The following is a 15,068-nucleotide window of genomic DNA, read 5'->3' on the forward strand; positions in this document are numbered from 1 at the left end:
AAACGGCAGGCACTTCAAACCGGCACTAGGAAACAGACTGAGAAACCAGAGTAAGGGTTTCTCCTGCAACCCGTTCCCTTTGTGCTGGATGAACGAACGTCTCTCCACATGCTCAGTTCTGAGAGATAAGTGTGTGTGAAAGCCGTCCTTCACCTAGCTTGAAGGGAACACAAAGTTTCTTTTCAGTTGCCAACTCCACTCCATACATATATATGGGGAGGTACAAGCTCCAACTCGGTTTTACAGTGAAAACGGCAGGCACTTCAATCCGGCACTAGGAAACCGACTGAGAAACCAGAGTAAGGGTTTCTCCTGCAACCCGTTCCCTTTGTGCTGGATGAACGAACGTCTCTCCACATGCTCAGTTCTGAGAGATAAGTGTGTGTGAAAGCCGTCCTTCAACTAGCTTGAAGGGAACACAAAGTTTCTTTTCAGTTGCCAACTCCACTTCATACATATATATGGAGAGGTACAAGCTCCAACTCGGTTTTACAGTGAAAACGGCAGGCACTTCAAACCGGCACTAGGAAACAGACTGAGAAACCAGAGTAAGGGTTTCTCCTGCAACCCGTTCCCTTTGTGCTGGATGAACGAACGTCTCTCCACATGCTCAGGTCTGAGAGATATGTGTGTGTGAAAGCCGTCCTTCACAGATCTTGAAGGGAACACAAAGTTTCTTTTCAGTTGCCAACTCCACTCCATACATATATATGGGGAGGTACAAGCTCCAACTCGGTTTGACAGTGAAAACGGCAGGCACTTCAAACCGGCACTAGGAAACAGACTGAAAAACCAGAGTAAGGGTTTCTCCTGCAACCCGTTCCCTTTGTGCTGGATGAATGAACGTCTCTCCACATGCTCAGATCTGAGAGATAAGTGTCTGCGAAAGCCGTCCTTCACCTAGCTTGAAGGGAACACAAAGTTTCTTTTCAGTTGCCAACTCCACTCCATACATATATATGGGGAGGTACAAGCTCCAACCCGGTTTTACAGTGAAAACGGCAGGCACTTCAAACCGGCACTAGGAAACAGACTGAGAAACCAGAGTAAGGGTTTCTCCTGCAACCCGTTCCCTTTGTGCTGGATGAACGAACGTCTCTCCACATGCTCAGTTCTGAGAGATAAGTGTGTGTGAAAGCCGTCCTTCACCTAGCTTGAAGGGAACACAAAGTTTCTTTTCAGTTGCCAACTCCACTCCATACATATATATGGGGAGGTACAAGCTCCAACTCGGTTTTACAGTGAAAACGGCAGGCACTTCAAACCGGCACTAAGAAACAGACTGAGAAACCAGAGTAAGGGTTTCTCCTGCAACCCGTTCCCTTTGTGCTGGATGAACGAACGTCTCTCCACATGCTCAGTTCTGAGAGATAAGTGTGTGTGAAAGCCGTCCTTCACCTAGCTTGAAGGGAACACAAAGTTTCTTTTCAGTTGCCAACTCCACTCCATACATATATATGGGGAGGTACAAGCTCCAACTCGGTTTTACAGTGAAAACGGCAGGCACTTCAAACCGGCACTAGGAAACCGACTGAGAAATCAGAGTAAGGGTTTCTCCTGCAACCCGTTCCCTTTGTGCTGGATGAACGAACGTCTCTCCACATGCTCAGTTCTGAGAGATAAGTGTGTGTGAAAGCCGTCCTTCACCTAGCTTGAAGGGAACACAAAGTTTCTTTTCAGTTGCCAACTCCACTCCATACATATATATGGAGAGGTACAAGCTCCAACTCGGTTTTACAGTGAAAACGGCAGGCACTTCAAACCGGCACTAGGAAACCGACTGAGAAACCAGAGTAAGGGTTTCTCCTGCAACCCGTTCCCTTTGTGCTGGATGAACGAACGTCTCTCCACATGCTCAGTTCTGAGAGATAAGTGTGTGTGAAAGCCGTCCTTCACCTAGCTTGAAGGGAACACAAAGTTTCTTTTCAGTTACCAACTCCAATCCATACATATATATGGGGAGGTACAAGCTCCAACTCGGTTTTACAGTGAAAACGGCAGGCACTTCAAACCGGCACTAGGAAACAGACTGAGAAACCAGAGTAAGGGTTTCTCCTGCAACCCGTTCCCTTTGTGCTGGATGAACGAACGTCTCTCCACATGCTCAGGTCTGAGAGATAAGTGTGTGTGAAAGCCGTCCTTCACCTAGCTTGAAGGGAACACAAAGTTTCTTTTCAGTTGCCAACTCCACTCCATACATATATATGGGGAGGTACAAGCTCCAACTCGGTTTTACAGTGAAAACGGCAGGCACTTCAAACCGGCACTAGGAAACAGACTGAGAAACCAGAGTAAGGGTTTCTCCTGCAACCCGTTCCCTTTGTGCTGGATGAACGAACGTCTCTCCACATGCTCAGATCTGAGAGATAAGTGTGTGTGAAAGCCGTCCTTCACCTAGCTTGAAGGGAACACAAAGTTTCTTTTCAGTTGCCAACTCCACTCCATACATATATATGGGGAGGTACAAGCTCCAACTCGGTTTTACAGTGAAAACGGCAGGCACTTCAAACCGGCACTAGGAAACAGACTGAGAAACCAGAGTAAGGGTTTCTCCTGCAACCCGTTCCCTTTGTGCTGGATGAACGAACGTCTCTCCACATGCTCAGTTCTGAGAGATAAGTGTGTGTGAAAGCCGTCCTTCACCTAGCTTGAAGGGAACACAAAGTTTCTTTTCAGTTGCCAACTCCACTCCATACATATATATGGGGAGGTACAAGCTCCAACTCGGTTTTACAGTGAAAACGGCAGGCACTTCAAACCGGCACTAGGAAACAGACTGAGAAACCAGAGTAAGGGTTTCTCCTGCAACCCGTTCCCTTTGTGCTGGATGAACGAACGTCTCTCCACATGCTCAGTTCTGAGAGATAAGTGTGTGTGAAAGCCGTCCTTCACCTAGCTTGAAGGGAACACAAAGTTTCTTTTCAGTTGCCAACTCCACTCCATACATATATATGGGGAGGTACAAGCTCCAACTCGGTTTTACAGTGAAAACGGCAGGCACTTCAAACCGGCACTAGGAAACAGACTGAAAAACCAGAGTAAGGGTTTCTCCTGCAACCCGTTCCCTTTGTGCTGGATGAACGAACGTCTCTCCACATGCTCAGATCTGAGAGATAAGTGTGTGCGAAAGCCGTCCTTCACCTAGCTTGAAGGGAACACAAAGTTTCTTTTCAGTTGCCAACTCCACTCCATACATATATATGGGGAGGTACAAGCTCCAACTCGGTTTTACAGTGAAAACGGCAGGCACTTCAAACCGGCACTAGGAAACAGACTGAGAAACCAGAGTAAGGGTTTCTCCTGCAACCCGTTCCCTTTGTGCTGGATGAACGAACGTCTCTCCACATGCTCAGTTCTGAGAGATAAGTGTGTGTGAAAGCCGTCCTTCACCTAGCTTGAAGGGAACACAAAGTTTCTTTTCAGTTGCCAACTCCACTCCATACATATATATGGGGAGGTACAAGCTCCAACTCATTTTTACAGTGAAAACGGCAGGCACTTCAAACCGGCACTAGGAAACAGACTGAGAAACCAGAGTAAGGGTTTCTCCTGCAACCCGTTCCCTTTGTGCTGGATGAACGAACGTCTCTCCACATGCTCAGTTCTGAGAGATAAGTGTGTGTGAAAGCCGTCCTTCACCTAGCTTGAAGGGAACACAAAGTTTCTTTTCAGTTGCCAACTCCACTCCATACATATATATGGGGAGGTACAAGCTCCAACTCGGTTTTACAGTGAAAACGGCAGGCACTTCAAACCGGCACTAGGAAACAGACTGAGAAACCAGAGTAAGGGTTTCTCCTGCAACCCGTTCCCTTTGTGCTGGATGAACGAACGTCTCTCCACATGCTCAGTTCTCAGAGGTAAATGTGTGTGAAAGGCGTCCATCAACTAGATTTATGGGAACACAAAGTTTCTTTTTGTTGCAAACCCCTCTCCATACATATGTATGGGGAGGAAGAAGCTCCAACTCTGTTTTACAGTGAAAAAACAGGCACTTCAAACCGGCACTAGGAAACAGACTTAGAAAACTTAGATAATGTTTCTCCAGCAACACGTTCCCATTGTGCTGGATGGACGAACGTCTCTCCAAATACTCAGTTCGGATAGATAAGTGTGTTTGAATGCCGCCCTTCACCTTGCTTGAAGGGAACCCAAAATTTCTTTTAGTTTCAAAACCCAATCTATACACATATATTTGGATGTACAAGCCCTAACTCGGATTTACAGTGAAAACGGCAGGAACTTCAAATCGGCACCAGGAAACAGGCTGAGAATCCAGAGAAATTGGTTCTCCTGGAAACCATTCCCTTTGTGCTGGATGAACGAACGTCTCTCCACATGCTCAGTTCTGAGAGATAAGTGTGTGTGAAAGCCGTTCTTCACCTAGCTGGAAGGGAACACAAAGTTTCTTTCCAGTTGCAAACTCCTCTCCATAAATATATATGGAGAGGTACAAGCTCCAACTCGGGTTTACAGTGAAAACGGCAGGCACTTCAAACCGGCACTAGGAAACAGACTGAGAAACCAGAGTAAGTGTTTCTCCTGCAACCCATTCCCTTTGTACTGGATGAACGAACGTCACTTCACATGCTATGTTCTGAGAGATAATTGTGTGTGAAGCCATCCTTCAACTAGCTTGAAGGGAACACAAAGTTTATTTTCAGTTGCAAACCCACTCCATAATTATATAATGGAGGTACAAGCTCCATCCCGGTTTTTCAGTGAAAACGGCAGGCACTTCAAACCGGCACTAGGAAACAGACTGAGAAACCAGAGTAATTGTTTCTCCTGCATCCCGCTCCCTTTGTGCTGGATGAACGAACGTCTCTCCACATGCTCATTTCTGAGAGATAAGTGTGTGTGAAAGCCGTCCTTCACCTAGCTTTAAGGGAACACAAAGTTTCTTTTCAGTTGCCAACCCCATTCCAAACATATATATGGGGAGGTACAAGCTCCAACTCGGTTTTACAGTGACAACGGCAGGCACTTCAAACCGGCACTAGGAAACAGACTGAGAAACTAGAGAAAAGGTTTCTCTTGCAACCCGTTCCCATTGTGCTGGACGAACGAACGTCTCTCCACATGCTCAATTCCGAGAGATAAGTGTGTGTGAAAGCCGTCCTTCACCTAGCTTGAAGGGAGCACAAAGTTTCTTGTCAGTGGCAAACTCCACTCCAGAAATATATATGGGGAAGAATAAGCTCCAACTCGGTTTTACAGTGCAAACCGCAGGCACTTCAATCCGGCACTAGGGATCAGACTGAGAAACCAGAGTAAGTGTTTCTCCTGCAATCCGTTCCCTTTGTGCTGGATGAATGAACGTCTCTCCTCGTGGTCAGTTCTGAGAGATAAGTGTGTGTGAAAGCCGTCCTTCATCTTGCTTGTTTGGATCACAAAGTTTCTTTTTAGATGCATACTCCAATGCATACTTATATATCGGGAGGTTCAAGCTCTAACTGTATTTTACAGTGAAATCTCCAGCAAGTTCAAATTGGCACTGGAAACATACTGGGAAACCAGAGTAATTATTTCTTCTGTAACCCGTTCCCTTGTGCTAGATTAACGAACATTTCTCCACATACTCAATTCTGAGGGATAAGTGTATGTGAAACTCATCCTTCATCCAGCTTGTTGGAAACACAGGGTTTCTTTTCACTATCAAACCCCACTGCATACATATTTATTGCTAGGTACAATCTCTAACCCTTTTTTACACTGTATATTGCAGGAACTTATAAACGGCAGTGGGAAACTGACTGAGAAACCTGAGTATGTGTCTCTCCTGCAACCCTTTCCCTTTGTGCTTGATGAATTAACGTCTATCCACGTGCCCATTTCTGAGAGATAATGTGTGTAGGCGGTCCTTCACCTAGCTTGTTGGGAACGCAATATTCATTTTCAGTTGCAAACTCCACTGCATATCTTTTTATGGGGAAGTACATGTTCCAACTCTGGTTTACTGTGAAATGTTCAGGTATTTCTAACTGGCACTAGGAAACAGACTAAGAAACCAGAGTAAGTGTTTCTCCTAACCCATTTCCTTGTTCTTTGAGAGCGAACGTCTCTCCACATGCTCAGTTCTGAGATATAAGTGTGTGTGAAAACTTCCTTCAACTAACTTTTGGGGAACGCAATCTTTCTTTTCAGTTTGAAGCTTCACATTTGGAGAGACTTTTTTTCATCTAGCACAATTGAAACTCGTTTCTGTTAGAAACCTCAACCTGGTTTCTCAGTCTGTTTCCTATTTCCGATTTTAATTTCCTGCGATTTTGAATATAAACATTTTTGTAGCTTATACCTCCCCACATATATGTTTGTAGTGTGGTTTCCAAATGAAAAGAATCTTTGTGTTCCCAAAATGCTTGGTGATTGTTGGTTTTCACACACACTTCTCTGTCATATTTGAGCATGTGTAGTGTCGTTCGTCTATGTATCATTAAGTGAATGTGTTTCAGTTATAACACTTACTCTTGTTTCTCATTATGTTTCCTAGAGCTGCTTAGACGTTCCTGCAGTTTTCAGTGTTAAATCGAGTTCGAGCTATTACCTCCCCATATATATGTATATAGTTTTTTTCCAGTAGAAACAACTATGTGTTCCCAACAAGCTAGGTGATCACGGATTTCACAGAAACTTTATTGTCAGAGTTCAGTATGTGAACAGTCGTCCATTCATCTAACCGAAAGTGAATGGGTTGCAGTAGATTCATTTACTCTGTTTTCTCAGTATGTTATTTAGTGTCAACTTGAAGTTCATGCAATTTTCACTGTAAAACCGAGTTGAGCTATTACCCCCCTATTTATGTATGTAGATTGTTTTCCCACTGAATGAAAGTCTGTGTTCCCTTCATGCTATTTTTTTGATGGCTTCCACACCGTCTGAACTGTCAGTACTTAGCAAGTGGAGAGACATTTGTTCATATAGCATAAATAGAGTAGGTGCCACTAGAAACTCATACTCTGGTTTCGCTGTATTTTTAATATTTTCGGTTTGAACTTCATGATGTTTTCACTGTAAAACCTAGTTGGAAAACGTACCTGTCAATGTATATTTATGTAGTGTGTTCCTCACTGTAAACAAACTATGTGATCCCGATAAGATTTTTGATTTTCGGCTTTCACACACATTCAATTTTTGAAACTGACTACATGAGGAGGGATTCGTTCATCTACACTAAACAGAATGGATTGCTGTATATACACTTACTGTGGGGTCTGAGTATGTTTCCTAATTCTGGTTTCAAATTGATGCATTTTTCACTGTAAAACCGAGTTGGAGCTAGTATGATCCCATATATATATACAGTGTAGTTTCCCACTCAATAAAACTTTGTTTTCCCAAAAAGCTAGGTAATTGATGACTTTTACACTGACCTAAATCTCAGAATTTAGCATGTGGAGAGAGTTTAGTTCATCTAACCTAAAGGGAATGGTTTGTAGTAGAAACGCTAACTTGGTTTCTCAGTATGTTTCCTAGTGACGGTTTGAATTTCATGCAGTTTTCACTGTAAAACCGAGTTGGAAATATTACCTCCCCATATATATTTATATGGTGTAGTTTTCCAGTGTAAAGGAAGTGTGTGTTCCAAACAAGATAGTTGGTTGACGGCTTTCACACACTTTTAAATCTCAGAATTGAGCTTGAGTTGTGACGTTTTTTCATCTAACATGAAGGGAATGTGTTGCAGTTGAAACATTTACTCTGGTTTCTCAGTATGTTTCCTATTGCTGTTTTGAAGTTTATACACTTTTCACTTTAGACACGAGTTGGAGCTTGTACCTCCCTATATATATATATATATAGAAAGAGAGTAGTTTCCCACTGGATAGAATGTGTGTGTTCCCAAGTTGCTAAGATGATTGACGGCTTTCACACACAATTAATTCTCAGAATTGAGCATGTGAAGAGACGTTCGTTCTTTTAGCCAAAAGATAATGGTTTGCAGTAGAAAGAACTTCCCTGGTTTGTCAGGATGTTTCTTAGTGTCCGTTTAAAGTTCATGTATTTTTCAGTGTAAACCCGAGTTGGAGGTATTACCCCAATACATATATATATATGTAGTGTTGTTCTGCACTCTTTAGAAACTATGTTTTCCCTACAAGCTAAGCTATGTTTTACATATGCACACATTCATCCCTCATAACTGAGCATGTGTAGAGGCTTTCGTTCAATTAGGATAAAGGGAATTGTTTGCTGTTGAAACACTTACACGGGTTTCTCAGTCTGTTTCCTCGTGCCGGTTTGAAGTTCATGCAGTTCTCACCGTAAAACCGTGTTGAGGCTAGTACCTCCCCATATAAAATCATGTCATGTATTTTCCCCATGAAAAAGATTGTGTTTCCCTAACAAGCTAGGTGTTTGATGGCTTTCACACTCACTTACTCTCAGAATTGAGCATGTTAAGATACGTTCTTTCATCTAGCATAAAGAGAAGAGGTAACACTTGAAATAACTACTCTGATTTCTCAGTATGTTTCCTAGTGGCGGTTTGAAATTCATGCAGTTTTCAGTGTAAAAACGACTTGGAGCTATTACCTTCCAATATAGATATATGTAGTGTATTTCCCCACTCAAAGGAAACTATGTTTTCCCTACAAGCTAAGTTATAGTTTACATTCGAACATATTCAACACTCAGAACTGAGCATGTGGAGAGGCATTCTTTCAACTAGCTTAAAGGGAATGATTTGCAGTAGAAACATTTTCTCTGTTTTCTCAGTATGTTTCCTATTTTGGGTTTGAAGTTCATGCAGTTTTAACTGTAAAACCGATTTGGAACTAGTACCTCCCCATATATAGGTATTTAGTGTTGTTTCCCACTGAAAAGAATTTGTGTGTTCCCAAAAAGTTAGCTTACTAACGGGTTTTATACTCATTTAACTCTCAGAATTGAGCATGTGTAGAGACATTCATTCATATAGCATAAAGGGAATAGTTAGCAATAGAAACACTTACTCTGGTTTCTCAGTATATTAACTAGTGCCGGTCTGAACTTCATGCATTTTTCACTTTTGAACCGACTTGGAACTAGTACCTCCTCATTTATACGTATGTAGTGTATTTCCCCAATCAAAAGTAACTGTGTGTTCCCTACAAGCTAAGTGATAGATGGCTTTCACACAGAGTTAGCTCTCAGAACTGAGCAAGGGGTGAAGCGTTAGTTCATCTAGGATGAAGGGAATGGGTTGCAGTTGAAACACTTATCTGGATTTTCAGTTATGTTTCCTAGTGCCAGTTTGAAGTTCATTCAGTTTTCATTGTAAAATTGACTTCGGGCTAGTACCTCCCCATATATATGTATGTAGTTAGTTCGGCACTCAAAAGAAACTGTGTTCCCTACAAGCTAAGTGATAGATGGTATTCTCTAGCATTAAACTCAGAACAGAGCATGTGGACAGGCTTTCATTCGTCTAGTATAAAGGGAATGGTTTGCACTAGAAATAATTACTCTTGTTTCTTAGTATGTTTCCTAGTGTCGGTAAATTTGCTGCAGGTTTCACGGTGAAACAGTTGGACCTAGTACCTCTCCATATATATGAATGTATTGTAGTTTTCCACTCAAAAGAATATGTTTGTTTCCAACAAGCTAGTTGACTGTCGGCTTTCACACACACTTAACTCTCAGAATTGAGCATGTGGAGTCTGGTTCGTTCATCTAGCATAAAGGGAATGGGTAGCATAAGAAACACTTACTCTGATTTCTCAGTATATTTCCTTGTGCCGGTTTGAATTTCATGCAGTTTTCACTGTAAAATCGACTTGGAGCTAGTACCTCCCCATATATATGTATGTAGTGTAGTTCCCCAGTCAAAAGAAACTGTCTGTTCCCCACAAGACTAGTGATAGATGATTTTGCACACATTCAACCCTCAGAACTGAGCCTGTGGAGAGACGTTCGTTCATCTAGGATGAAGGGAATGATTTGCCGTAGAAACACTTACTATGGTTTCTCAGTATATTTCCTCGTGCCAGTTTGAATTTCATGCATTTTTCACTGTGAAACAGAGTTGGAGCTAGTACCTCCCCATATATATTTATATAGTGTTATTCCCAACTCAAAAGAAACTGTGTGTTCCCAAAAAGCTAGGTGATTGACGGCTTTCACGCACACTTAAGTCTCAGAATAGAGCATTTTAAGATACGTTCATTCATCTACCATAAAGGGAATGGGTTGCATTAGAAACACTTACTCTGGTTTCTCTGTTTCGTTCCTAGTGCTGGTTTGAATTTCATGCACTTTTCACTGTAAAGTCGACTTGGAAATATTACCTCCCATATATATGTATGTATTGTTTTTCCCCACTCAAAAGAATCTGTGTGTTTCCTACAAGCTAAACGATAGAAGGCTTTTGAACACATTCATCTCTCAGAACTGAGCATGGAGAGAGGCGTTCATTCATCTAGGATGAGGGCAATGGGTTGCAGTAGAAACACTTAGTCTGGTTTCTCATTATTTTTCCAAAGTCTGGTTTGAATTTCATGCAATTTCCTCTGTAAAACCAGGTTGTTGCTAGTATCTCACCATATAGATATTGTGTAGTTTCCAATAGAAAAGAAACTGTGTTTTCCCAACAAGCTAGTTGTTTGATGGCTTTCACACACATTCAACTCTCAGAATTGAACATGTGTAGAGGCTTTCGTTCATGTAGCAAAAATGGATTTTGTAACTTTAGAAACACTTACTGCGATTTGTACATATGTTTTCTAGTGCCGGTTTAAAGTTCATGCAGTTTTCAGTGTAAAACCATGTTGGAGCTACTTCCTATCCATATATATATATATGTACTTTAGTTCCACACTCTATAGAAACTGTGTGTTCACAACAAGATAGGTCATTGACTGATTACACGCACATTCAACTCTCAGAATTGAGCATGTGGAGACGCGTTCATTAATGTAGCATAAAGGGATTGAGGAGCCATAGAAACACTTAATGTGATTTCTCAGTATGCTTCTTAGTGTCAGTTTCAAGTTCATGCACTTTTCTCTGTTAAACCGAGTTGGAGCTAGTACCTCCCCATATATATTTATGTCGTGTGTTTTCCCACTGAAAAGAAACTGTGTGTTCCCAACTAGCTAGGTGATTGACGGCTTTCACACACACTCAGCTGTCAGAATTGAGCATGTGGAGAGGCGTTCATTCATCTAGCATAAGTGGAATTTGAAAGCGATTATAATGACCTATGTTGGTATTAAAACAGTAAAGGGAGCATTATTTAAGAGCCTGTATAGTTATGGTCAGCATACATGACAGAATTTCATTTTCAGCAGATTTCTTTTTTTATGGTTCAGAAAACTTAATTCTTTCCTGTAACTGGATATAGATAGTGAATGTTTTAAAGTCTTTTAGCAACTGCTTTAAACTAGAATTGTTACTTTGCTTTTGGTCTTTAAACTAAGGGAATATCCAGAATTCCAGCGGCAGTTCAAATGAAAGGGCCTGAACCTTGCCTATTAATTGTTTTAAGTAGAGTAAGAACAACTGTAGACTAGGGTACTGTGGATAACTGAAGGGCTGCTTGGATATGTTATATGTAAGTTATATTTTCAAAAATTATTTATATCATGAAAATCAATCAACCTTGGTGATCTATTTGGTATAATTTAATCTTTAATAATGTAGATTTTGATAGCCCTCTTATTTATGTAACTTATGAAAACAAGTTGGCTTTATATAACTACTTTTTAAATAAATGATTAAATTTTGGGGTTTTTTTATCATTTGCTTCTTAAAAATAGGATATTAATTACACAATATGTATTTTCCTTCAAGTTCATACTTTTTTCCCTAAACTATCTTGACTTGTTTAGATAAGTTAACCCATAGTCTGATTTATTTTAAACACTCAGAATGTTCTTCTGTCTGTTGCTTTATTAGAGAGCAAGAATTCCTTGTTATTTTTAATAAAATATACTTGCAGGAAACTATACTGGGATTCTTTCATTCACAGAGTCAAGCAATGATTCCTGTTTTGTTAGATCAGCTGTCTAGGCCTCTTAACTTCCAAACGATTACATGGACAAAGTTAAAAACGCCATAAATGATCCACTAAGAAAGTTTATTGTGTTCCTTGATTAAAAGTATAAATATGGGTCAGCCTTAAATTCGGATGTAAAGCTGTTATGAATTACATGAGTCTTCTCCAAAATTCTTTTGTTAAACATTTTTTATTGATTTATAATCATTTTACAATGTTGTGTCTAATTCCAGTGTTCAGCACAATTTTTCAGTCATTCATGGACATATACACACTCATTATCACATTTTTTTCTCTGTGAGTTATCATAACATTTTGTGTATATTTCCCTGCAAAATTCTTTAATTTGGGCTTTAAACCCTCCAATAAAATACTGGTTTGAAGGAAGAAGAAAGTCGAGAATTGATTCAATCCAAATTCTATGGGAATAAACAAAGCTAAATGTTTTAGTCATTTTTTGAAGCGGAACAGATATGTTTTCTGCACCATATGATTTTAATATTATTCATCTGAACATACGGTTTAGACACCATGAGACCACAAGCCAACAAACAAGATGTCAGGTAAAGCAAGAAAAAAAACTGAGGGGACTTTCTACTGCAAAATTTCCCCTAAATCGAACTGTAATAGAGAACAAATCTGACACCACATTGGATCTGTTCCTTTAGTTTGAAGCACTGTGCCCTGTTTTCCAGGCTTAAACTTGCTGGCTCTGCACCTTTTGTAAAACAACGTTGCCTTTAGCCTAAAACCTACAGGAAAGCCTATTCTCGGGGCTCTGACCTTTAATGATGTTAGCACTTCTGCACTTATGCAAGGATGGCAAGTTGCAAAATAGAGAATAACCTTTGTTTTGTTGGAGGTTTAAAGGGACACCACAGCCTGACCCACATGGATGACTGCAAGAACAAAGAATGCCTGCAGCAAGAAGTTTGCACAGCCAACCACACTCCCTCCCCTTTTTAGCTTAAAAGGGGCCTGAATTCTGACTTGGGCAAGATGATTCTCCAGGACATTAGTCCCCCATCTTCTTGGTCTGCCAGCTTTCTGAGTAAAGTTACTATACCTTGCTCCAAAACCTTGTCTCCTGATTTATTTTTGTATCACTGTTGTGTAGCGAGCAGAAAAAGTTTGGCCTCGGTAACAGGACCAGCTTTGTCATTCCGTCTGATGTGAAATCTCTCTGGGTGTACACGTGCTTGCCTGGTGGTGGTGGTGGTGGTAGGCAAAAATATTTCACTTCTCCTGATTTCAATAGGCTAAAATTTCCTGCTTTTTAAGTCAAATCTACACTTTTACAGAATCACCTGCAGATGTGCTTCTGGAAGCCAGAAAAATTCCAACAATGAAAATAATTCTATTGTCTCCAGACAAGATACTTTTCCTCAAAACTAAGTAGCTGTGAGACACACTTCAGGAGTACAGATTGATGCAGTGTGCTTCATTTCCCATGTTGTTCCAACACAATTTTCCAGTTATATCAAAGTAAATTAAAATCGGTCTTCAACAGCAGATGCTCTGGCATGATACAACAATGTCAATTCCACTTATTTATTGAGCCAGAGCAGATTTAGAGTAAATGATTTTATACCAAACGCCTGCTTGATGTCCTCTCTTCTCCCTTGTGGCTAATTCCTTCTTCTTTCTTCCTAAAAGTTCTCCTGTTATGGAGTTAGCCCTTACTGTGCACATTCAATTGGGAAAGCACAAATTAAATAAATGAGGGGATGACATGCATATTTAATTCTTATTTATACATAAATACAAGCACAGAGGACCTGTGTCTTGGAAGACGTCACTTCCTAATGTGGGCAAGAGGATGGTCTATAGTTCAATCAAAGATCTAAAAGCAGTTTTCTAGGATATAATAAAGCAATGCCTGAGTTATAAGACAGAACAACCCCTGGATATGAATCAGTGGCACCAACCAGTGGGGGCACATGTGTGCACACACACGCCCATGCACACGGAGCAGCCTTGGAGACACTCCATCTGTGCTGATGGAGCAAAGTCATGCTGGGGAGATGAGGAAAAAGTGCCTAATACAATCAAATCAGGACATCTGAGGAATGGGTAATAGGAGTCAATTGAATTTTCTGCTTTGCTGAAGGTCAAACAAAAACACTTTTAGTTTCAAACGTCATTATTAAAAATGTTCTTAAAGCACAGGAGCCTGTTTTCCTGCCTTGCTTAGTGTCATATGCCATATTAAACATGACAGATTTATGCTTCTCTGACTGTGGAATGGGAAAGGCCTTGCTGTCATATTCTGAATATTAGTCTATGTTTTGCAGCACAGTGGATACTGAAAATGGGGCAAATTGAGTGAATGGGAATGGACATAACCTAGCAGTCATTGACTGTGTGTGATTTGCCAACTTTCTCCAAAAAGTAGGGGTAGCAAGCAAATCAGATAAATTCAGGGATCGTGGGGTGGGGAGTCGGGTGGGCTGACAGCTGGGTGGTCTCAGGTAGCTGTTTTACTGTGTAAAATAGTGACTATGATCCACAGTGACACACTGTCAAATTCTTGTGCCTGTAGCTGTGATACCTGGCCAAGTCTGTGCAGCCAATTTTATCGATGGTGCATAATGAAAATAACTAACCTTCCCTGAGGACCATCTTATGTGACATCCATTCATTGACTCACTGAATTCCCTAAGCACACTTTTTGGTACATAACTGTCTTAAAATATGAAGCAGAGATAAAATGAAGCTCTAAAGTGTTGAAACCTTGCCCGAAATCATGCAGATGGGAAGATGCCATGCCGGGAGCTAAGCTTGGGCCAGACTACAGAACCTGAAGGGCCCAGCAAGTCCCCTCACTTAGGAACCTGGCCCACAGCCACTGCCAGGCCCTGTTCTGTTTCTATGAGTGTTCATGGGAAAGTGCCATGGACTTAGCATAAATATGACTTGATTAAGGAATTCAAACTGGGATAGAATTTTGTTGGGGACTGTAAGCTGGGAGTGAAACTGTCAGTGAAGTAAGGGAGGAAACAGCCCTGGTTGTAAGAACATTTCTAGGGAAGAAGGCTCCCTAATGGGCTGGCATGGGAATCGCTGTGGTTGTGAGCCCCCTGTTGCCCTG

The sequence above is a fragment of the Vicugna pacos genome, chromosome 11, assembly GCF_048564905.1.
Source record: "Vicugna pacos chromosome 11, VicPac4, whole genome shotgun sequence".
NCBI lineage: Eukaryota > Metazoa > Chordata > Mammalia > Artiodactyla > Camelidae > Vicugna > Vicugna pacos.